Source organism: Solanum pennellii, chromosome 4 (assembly GCF_001406875.1).
Source record: "Solanum pennellii chromosome 4, SPENNV200".
Taxonomy (NCBI): Eukaryota; Viridiplantae; Streptophyta; class Magnoliopsida; order Solanales; family Solanaceae; genus Solanum; species Solanum pennellii.
Window position 1 is genome coordinate 3,827,655 of NC_028640.1, and position 9,314 is coordinate 3,836,968.

The window sequence follows — 9,314 nt, forward strand, 5'->3', positions numbered from 1 at the left end:
ATACAAATATTCCAACAGAATCAATTAAATCTATTAAATCCAAAAGTCTTATATGATACAAATTCAAAATCTCAATTATACAGACATTATAGAGAAGAACAATTATCGGTATTAGGAAAAAACTCTGTATCTTTACCCCTCATAAATGAAGAATCTGTAAAAGAAATAAAATATGTCAAAAAAGATTTAATGCATTTAGGATTAATAGTAATAGGAATTAAAGGATTAGCCAGAAAAAATCTAGGAACAAAGACACTAATTACCATATATGATAATAGATGGTCAGATATAAAAAAGGCAATTATAGGATTAACAGAAGTAGACATGACTAATAATGGAGGAATCTTCTATATAAGTCCAGACTTTATGATGAATTTAGATGAATTAGGAACACAAATTAGAATAGGAATACAAACTAAAGGATATGAAGAAATGAATAGTGGAAAAAATTTATTAATATGTGTAGGATTCTTAGGAAAAATGACAGATAATAGTAACACTAGATTTAAACTACAAATAAAAGATGTAGTAGAAGTAATGGGAAATAAAGGAATAAAATTAATAAAACCTATAAAAATAAATCCTGAAGAATATGCAGGATTAGAATGGAAATTAGGAGATTTTAAAGCAAAAGAAGCCTTAATACCCGATGCTCACTTAATATATACAAATTCTAAAGGAGAACCTTCAATTAGATTTACAGATTATAATTACGAAGCTCAAAAAGACCAAGAAGAGGAAAGTGTTATAGAAGAAATGCCTTTGACAGGAATGAATATAGAAATAATACTAGAAGAGGATTATGCAGTAGATTTAGCTATAGAAAAAGCAAAAGAAATATGCAAAAATAATAAAAATAGACTATTTACATGTAAAGGATGCAAATCAAAAAACTTAAATTTAGAACAAACTATTTCTCATTTTAAAATATGTGAACAAAGAACTGATAACAAAGGATATAGATTAGAAAAAACTTTACAGGATAAGATAGAAAAAAGTAATAATATAATAACACAAATACAAGACAACGATAGTGAAATATCTGAGTTAGAATCTATACTAAGTCAAAAAGAATTAATGGAAACTGCGAGTTCTAGTAGCCCATTCCAAAGAACAAATGAACAGGGATATACTGCAGACAATAGTACAGGAAATATACCACGTAGAAGAGTATATAGACAAGGAGATACTCCAATAACAGAAGTTAAACCTATGGGAAAAAGAATGCCTATAGAAGAACCAATAATACTCCAAGAAGGAGGAAGTAAAGGTAAAATTCTAAATATAGCAGCACATGATCCACAAAGATGGAATTCGGTAATAGACTTATGGAAAGGAATAGTAGTAGCAGATTTTATAAAAAATTATACAGAAACTGATGCTGAAACAATGTATAAATACCTAGAAACATTCCTAGGAGAATCAACTAAAGCTCTATGGGAAGCCTATAAAGTAGAATTCCCATCAGAATTTCAGTATTTAGTATCATTAGGTCCAAATCCTTATAATTTTACAAATAAAATACATACATTAATAACAGGAGAAGATCCAAATAGTGGATTATTAGCCCTACAACGAAATGCAGTAATAAAATTAGAACAATTAAGTATAAGTAATTGGTATTATATAAAGAAATTTTTAAATGATTATTTTTATTATTGTACAATTAGTGGAAACGCTTTTGACCAAGACTTAGGCAAAAAGTTATTTAATAAACTACCAGGAGCCTTAGGAAGAGAAATAGAAGAAAGATGGACTAAAAGAGAAGGAGTAGCACAAAACCCTCAAGCTAAATGGTCAATAGGACATAGAATACAACATATAATGGAAATATTACAAGAAAAATGTACTAATTTACAAATACAAAAACAATTAAAACAGAATGAAATGAATTTCTGTAAAGACATAATATATACAACCCAAAATTATGACAAAAACCAATATAAAAAGAAAAAGTATAAAAGATATAACCCACAAAATAATAAAATATATAATAAAAAAGGATATTTTCTTAGAAAATCTTCAGCTAGAAAACCATATTTAAACAGAGATAGACATGTTAGAAAATATAGAACGGATAGAAACTACAAAAATAAATTAGAATGCTTCACATGTGGAAGTATAGAACATTTAGCAAATACTTGTCCTAAAAGATATAATGCAAAAACTAGAAACGCTCAATTAGTAGAAGAATTTAATGAAGCACTATTAAATGTAGATGAATATATGTCAGATAATGAAAGTATTTATTCTATAGTAAGTATTGATATAGATGAAAATAACAAAGAAGAAGACTCTTCTAATTCAGAAGGAGAAGAATTAATTAATGAAATAGGAATAGAAAACTTAAACATAGATGACTTAAAAATTAATTTTATGAATATAATAGAATGTGAACATAATTTTGAAAAAGATACTGGATTAGATAGTAATCCATGTAATTGGTGTAAATGGTATCCAAGTAAATATAAAAGAGCTAAATGTAATAAATGTTTTATAGAAGGATGTATAAATTGTATAGAAACACAATTAGGAATAATAGCTCAGAAAAAGAAAGAAGTATATACAAACGAACCTTTAATAAATTTAAAAATATTAGCATTAGAAGCAAAAGTAAAAGAATTAGAAGAAAGAATAATAAGATTAGAAAAAGGAAAAAATGTTGAACAGGAACTACAATTAGACAATCAAGAATTAATGAATGAAGAACCTAATACTTTAATCTGTAATGAAGATAAAAATATAAATACTATTAAAATACTAGCAAAACTTCAAATTGGAAAATATGAAATAGAAACTTTAGCATTAATAGATTCAGGATGCACTAAAAGTATTTTAAATAAAAAGATTGTACCTATAGAATTAATAAAAACCTTAGAAAAACCACTTGCAGCTATGCAAATGGATGGAACACATAATATATATAGACATTATATAGATAAAGCTCATATAAGTTTCTTAAACACTTGTTCAGAATTTCATAAACCCACTTATAAAATGGGTAAAATATGGGTACGAGATTTGGATATAAGAGTAGATTTTGTGTTAGGACTAGACTTTATACTACACAACAAAGGAGGAACTTTAATAACTAGAGACGGAATATTTTTTATGAAAAATACTACTTATACTTCAGTTTTAACTAACAAAATTGACACTAAAGTAAGACATGAAGAAAAATGTTGTGACAATTGTGAAAATAATATACAATGTATTAAAAAGGACTGTAATACATTATATGAAAACATACTAGAAATAGATGAAGAAAATGAAATAATTAATAAAAATTATGTTCTAATAGAAATGGAGACAGAATTATATAATTTTAAGACAGGAATTCAGCAAATAGGACAAATAAAAAATCAAAAGGATCTTGATAACATAGTAAAAATATTAGATCAAATAGAAATAATAGGAGAAAAACCTTTAAAACATTGGGAAAATAATCAAATAGTATGCAAATTAGATATAATAAACCCAGAATATATAATAAAAACGGCCGCGATAGAAGCCACAAATCAAGATCAAGAAGACTTTAAAATACAAATTAAAGAATTATTAGAATTAGGAGTAATAAGAAGATCAACTTCGAAACATAGATCAGCAGCTTTCATGGTAAGAAATCATAATGAAATAGTTAGAGGAAAAGCTAGAATGGTTATAAATTACAAAAGATTAAATGATAACACTAGAACAGATGGATATAAATTACCAGACAAAACAGAATTAATAAATAGAATTCAAGGTAAAACAATTTTTAGTAAATTTGATTGCAAGTCAGGATATTGGCAAATAAAAATGCATCCAGCTAGTATTGAATGGACTGCATTTACTTGCCCCGAAGGACATTTTGAATGGCTAGTTATGCCATTTGGATTAAAAACAGCACCTCCAATATTTCAAAGAAAAATGGATAAAATATTTGGAGAATATAAAAGATTCGTCTTAGTATATGTAGATGATATTTTAGTATTCAGTAAAAATATAAAAGAACATTTAGGACACTTACAAACAGTTTTTAGACTATTTGTTAATAATGGAATAATAATTAGTAAAAAGAAGATAGAATTATGCAAAAATTATATAAATTTTTTAGGAATCACTTTAGGAGAAGGGAAGGTTAAATTACAACCTCATATAGCTAAAAAGGCCTTAGATATGCCAGATAAATTAGATAATTTAAAAGATTTACAAAATTTTTTAGGTATAGTTAATTATGCAAGACCTTTCATTAAAGATTTAGGAAAAATAGCAGGACCATTATATTCTAAGACAGGAAATAAAGGACAAAGAAATTTTAATATTGAAGATATAAGATTAGTACAAAAAATAAAAGAAAAAATAAAAAATATACCTGATCTTAATATGCCATTAGAATCAGATTATATAATAATAGAGACAGATGGAAGCTTTGATGGATGGGGAGCAGTGTTAAAATCAAAACCACATAAATATAGCTCTAAACAAGAAGAAAAAATTTGTGCTTATCAAAGTGGAAAGTTTAAAGAAAAAGGAAATAAAGCTAGTATAGATGTAGAAATTTTAGCTGTAATATATGGTTTAAATAGTTTTAGAATTTATATTTTAAATAAACCAGAAATTTTAATAAGAACTGATTGTGAAGCAATAGTAAAATTCCATCAAAAGATTAATGATAAAACAAGTAGTAGAAGAAGATGGCTAAATTTTTTAGACACTATATCAATTTATAATTCTATAATTTTTGAACATATTAAAGGGAATGATAATAATATTGCAGATCAACTAAGTAGATTATTAATCAAAGTATAATTTTAAATTTTTCAGAATGAGACCTTCTTTTCAAGACAAGGGCAAAGGAGTTCAACCTCCAACCCAAGATTACTCAGACATATACAGACAGACAGTATTATCTAATTTACAGTTTAGACCTTTAAATAAAATAGATGATAATAAAATAGAAAGATTACAATTTGGACAACATAATCTAATAGCATATGAGTCATCTAATTTAACTTTTAGAAGTTTACCTATATATCAGATAGATAAACAACAAAAATGTTTAATAGACAATATATGGATAGCCCATAATAAGAAAGACACTAAATATATAATTGCAGTTTTAAATGCCTTAGGATTTTATTTTAATAGTAAAAATAAGGAAAACAAATTTAAATACTATGTTGTTATTCATGGTAAAACAAATGGAATTTTTCAGACTTGGATAGAAGTATTAGATTCTATCAAAGGTTTTTCAAAACCTCTTTTTAAAGGCTTTAATGATTTTACTGAAGCACTAGATTATGCTAGAGGGATATTAGGCCCAAACTACTATATCTCTCCCTCTCTTAAACAAAATCCAGACAAAATTCCTCAATACCATATTCAGAAAGACACAGATAAAATTATATTTTGCGATCATTGTTCTTCAATGACCGAAGCTTTCAAGAGATTAAATCTCAAGAATGAATTATTAGCTCAAGAAAATCTCCAGCTAAAGAACAAGATGGCAAAAATGGAGAATGACTTAAAAGACAATCAGATCAATATACAGGGTTTTCCATCCCCAATAAAAATGGATGAGATGGGTGTACATTCCCCACTGAATGTAAATAAATCTACTGTATCGGATAAAGATACAGCTAGTCCGGTTCAAACGGTAGCCGGTAAAGACTCATCAAATCCGTTAATGGCTGTCACTTTGCCAAAAAGTGAAAAAGGAGAAAGCTCATCCTCAAGAAGACAACTACCAATTTCTTTTAGTCAGAAAATTAGACAAAAAACCAAAAAATCACAAAAAAATAAAGATTTAGAATCCATCATAACCAAGACTGTAGAAAAACTACTTAAAGAACAACAAGACAAAGACAAACATATGAACCCCAGCCCAATACAAAGCCCAAGACAAAATACAGATTTAAGCCCAAATAATTCAGATGGTTTTTCAGACTCTATGCAATTTGCTCAAGACCCAAACGACTATGACTCGGGCATGAGCTTTGATTCCGTTGCTTTACATAACTTAGACACATAAAAAAAATATATATATATATATATATACAATAATGTAGTCAAAAAAGAGGAATGCCTCTTTTGTCAACAATGTGAGTCCCACTTTACTCACTACCACACATTTGTGGAAAAACTGTTGGGACGCGTCGTTACTTTATTAGAATAGATAAGTATTAAAGATCCTTTTTGTATAAGACAAATAATAAGTGATAAGGGAATAGTAATAATTCAGACAAAGGATGGATGATAATGCAAAGAAAGGAATCATTTCACGTGCGATGGGGCCCAATGCGTACCCGGCGGAAAAGATGAAATTATTTTCATTCTGAAGTCCGAAGTTTGAAGTCCATATTTGTGTATATATAGAAGACATTATCAGAAGAAGAAGGTAGAGAGAAAAAGAGAGCAAGCAAAGAAAGCAAAAAATCTATCATCTGCAAATCTTAATCCCTCCAAAAATCCTTCCTCTAAAAAAAAAAAAAAAAAATTTAGGTTCTTAGGTTTTGTTTAAAGTTTTTGTAAAGTTATTTTGGAAGTCGTTCGGGTTTCCCGAAAGGGAAACTTCACTCTGTTCTTATAATGTAAGTTTCATATTTATTTTCTAGTAAAACTTCCCATATATGTAAATTATCTGTGTTTTATGTATGTTTACTTTTATAATTATTCAAATATTCATGTAAATTTATAAAAATCATCATGAATCTATATTACTTAGTATATGGTTAGTCTCTTAGCTTCTTAAAAGTATCGATGGATTAACCTGTAAATTCCTAGGACGAATCAAGGTTAAATGTTCTAAGAAAAGAACTATAAATAACCAATTCCAGGGTGGGGTTAAAGAAGATTACTCTTAAGAACAAAGGCTAAGGGAAAGAGATGAACAGTATTAATAGATTCATGAATGGACAGAGTCCAAAAAAAAAAAAAAAAAAGGGAGTTCAAACTAGAAACTAATATGATATTTGCATAATAGAACAAGAGAGTGAAGGAGTACTGAGTAGGATTTTACAACATAAAAAGTTAAACGAACCCATCTCATTGACGAACTCATCTTATTGAAATATTTTTTAACTATACTCCTGTCGATATTGCGATAAAATAAACTCCTCTTTAACTTTGTCCGAGCTGATGAATTACGTATAGTACCCTCTCACATGAATTTTATTCTTTATAATACATGACACTACTTAAAATGTCACTAGATTGAAAAAAAAATGTCAACATACGCTGGGTTCATAAGATAGTGTCACGTAGACCGGAAAGGGGTAGAAAATTATTTATAAATAAGTTCAGTTGGTAATAAAATCTTAGTATAGTATAAGTATGTCTCTGAAATTTCGGACATAGATTGAGGAGGTACTCGTGTATTTTTTTTAAAAAAGAAATATAATCAATCCATGTGTTTTTGGTGTGATGAGAAAAAACTTTTATTTTCCTTCCCTAAGTGACAATCTAGAAAGCCTAGATAGTACAGGAAATAAGGCTATCACCTATTCATAGCAACCAAATATGACACAATTTAAAGATTTTTAAAAAAAAATTAAAAATAAGTCTTTTTTTTTTTTGAGGATTGAAAAAATGACTTGACTATATTATATAGAAAAAATAACTAGTTAGGGGATGGGTTATTCTTGTATTGCTTTGACTGAAAATAAATATGAAGATAATGACTACCTTTGACTATTTCATTTTGTTACATTTGAAAAATGTTAATTTTGTCCAAGAGATATTTAATGTTATGCTGACATAATCCTTTTTGGAGTCTATCAAATAAAAATAGAATGCATATGATATTAGTATAATATATTTATTATAAGCAAGTTGGAAAAATATAGAATTTTAATCATGCAATACTGTCTTAATTTTAGTTACACAAGAAGGGAGGGGAAATAGTACTTGAATAATTTTAGTAAAAAGTTTGTTTCAATTTTTCACCAAATATTATACTCAGCTTAACATTGACGTCTGAAAAAAATAAGATATATACAATTTTTGTTTATATTTCTATAGCGTCAAACATAATATTTAACTCAAAAAATAAAAGTTATTTAAAACAGAATTGCAAAAAAAAAAAAAAAAGATAACTAATTAAATATCAATATATGGAGTAAAATGAAGCAAACTCTTAATTGAATGATATCTATAATCTATAGTATATAATAATTTACAAAAGATATTAATCAAAATTGATTGTTCATGAAAAGGTTATTTATATATATACTCTCAAGTAATTTGATATATAAATATATAAAATTATAAAACAAAATCTTAATTTGGTTTAAAATATATTAGACGAGTGATCCGCATAAATTTTATCATTCTTGAAATTAAAACTTGAAATATCAAGGTGAATTTTTTGAACCCCTATAATTTTAAGTTTAAGAGGTTCAAAATTTTTATATGTACATAAATTTAAAAATTTATCTACCATTTAATATTTTAGCAAAGGAATTTGAGTGACCCTTCAATACCTTAAATCCGCCTCTACTTGTAGCATTTTCATCAATTCAAAAATAAATATCTAGAATATTTTGTCTACCTTATTATCAGCATGATAAAATTAAAACAAATATATCTTTGTGAAAAATTATGGTAAAAAAATATATCCCGAATTATCGTAAATGATATATAGATATCTTCGGTATATTTTTTGGATATTAATGCCCCTGCCGTTCAAAACTAGAGCTTATATACCCTCTATACTACCGGACATACACATGTCATAATCTTATCCATCGACCTGACATTTATTAAATATCAGATCAATAGATAAGATTGCGACATGTGTCCTTATTTAGTCTTTCGTTAGATTAAAGTGCTATATGCTCTAGTTTTTGGACGACAAGAACATCTATGTCCCAAAAGTATGACAGAAAAAATTTACACACTATTTATGTCGATTCAGGGATATATTTGTCATTTTCCTCAAAAGTTATTAACTACTACTATATGTTTGTTATATGAATATAATATAGTTGATTCATATAACAAAGTGATGCAAAAGACTAGTTAATTGACCATAAATTTGTAGCCAAAATATCATCTCTTCTAGAGAAAGTGCATGCATAATTAATATCTTATCCTAATCTAGTCAACAAATATATATGAAACTAGAGCATATATACTGTAACGACCTGTTTAGTCGTTTTGAGCAGTAGAGTTTATTTCTGGCAATAACTGTCTGGGTCGACGGATCCCACGACGGACCGTCATGGGCACGACGGACCGTCGAGGGGGTCTCGTTCCAAAACACTTAGAATCTGAAAATTTGGGTACTGAGATCGACTCTCTGAACTTCACGACGGAATGGCAGGACGGACCGT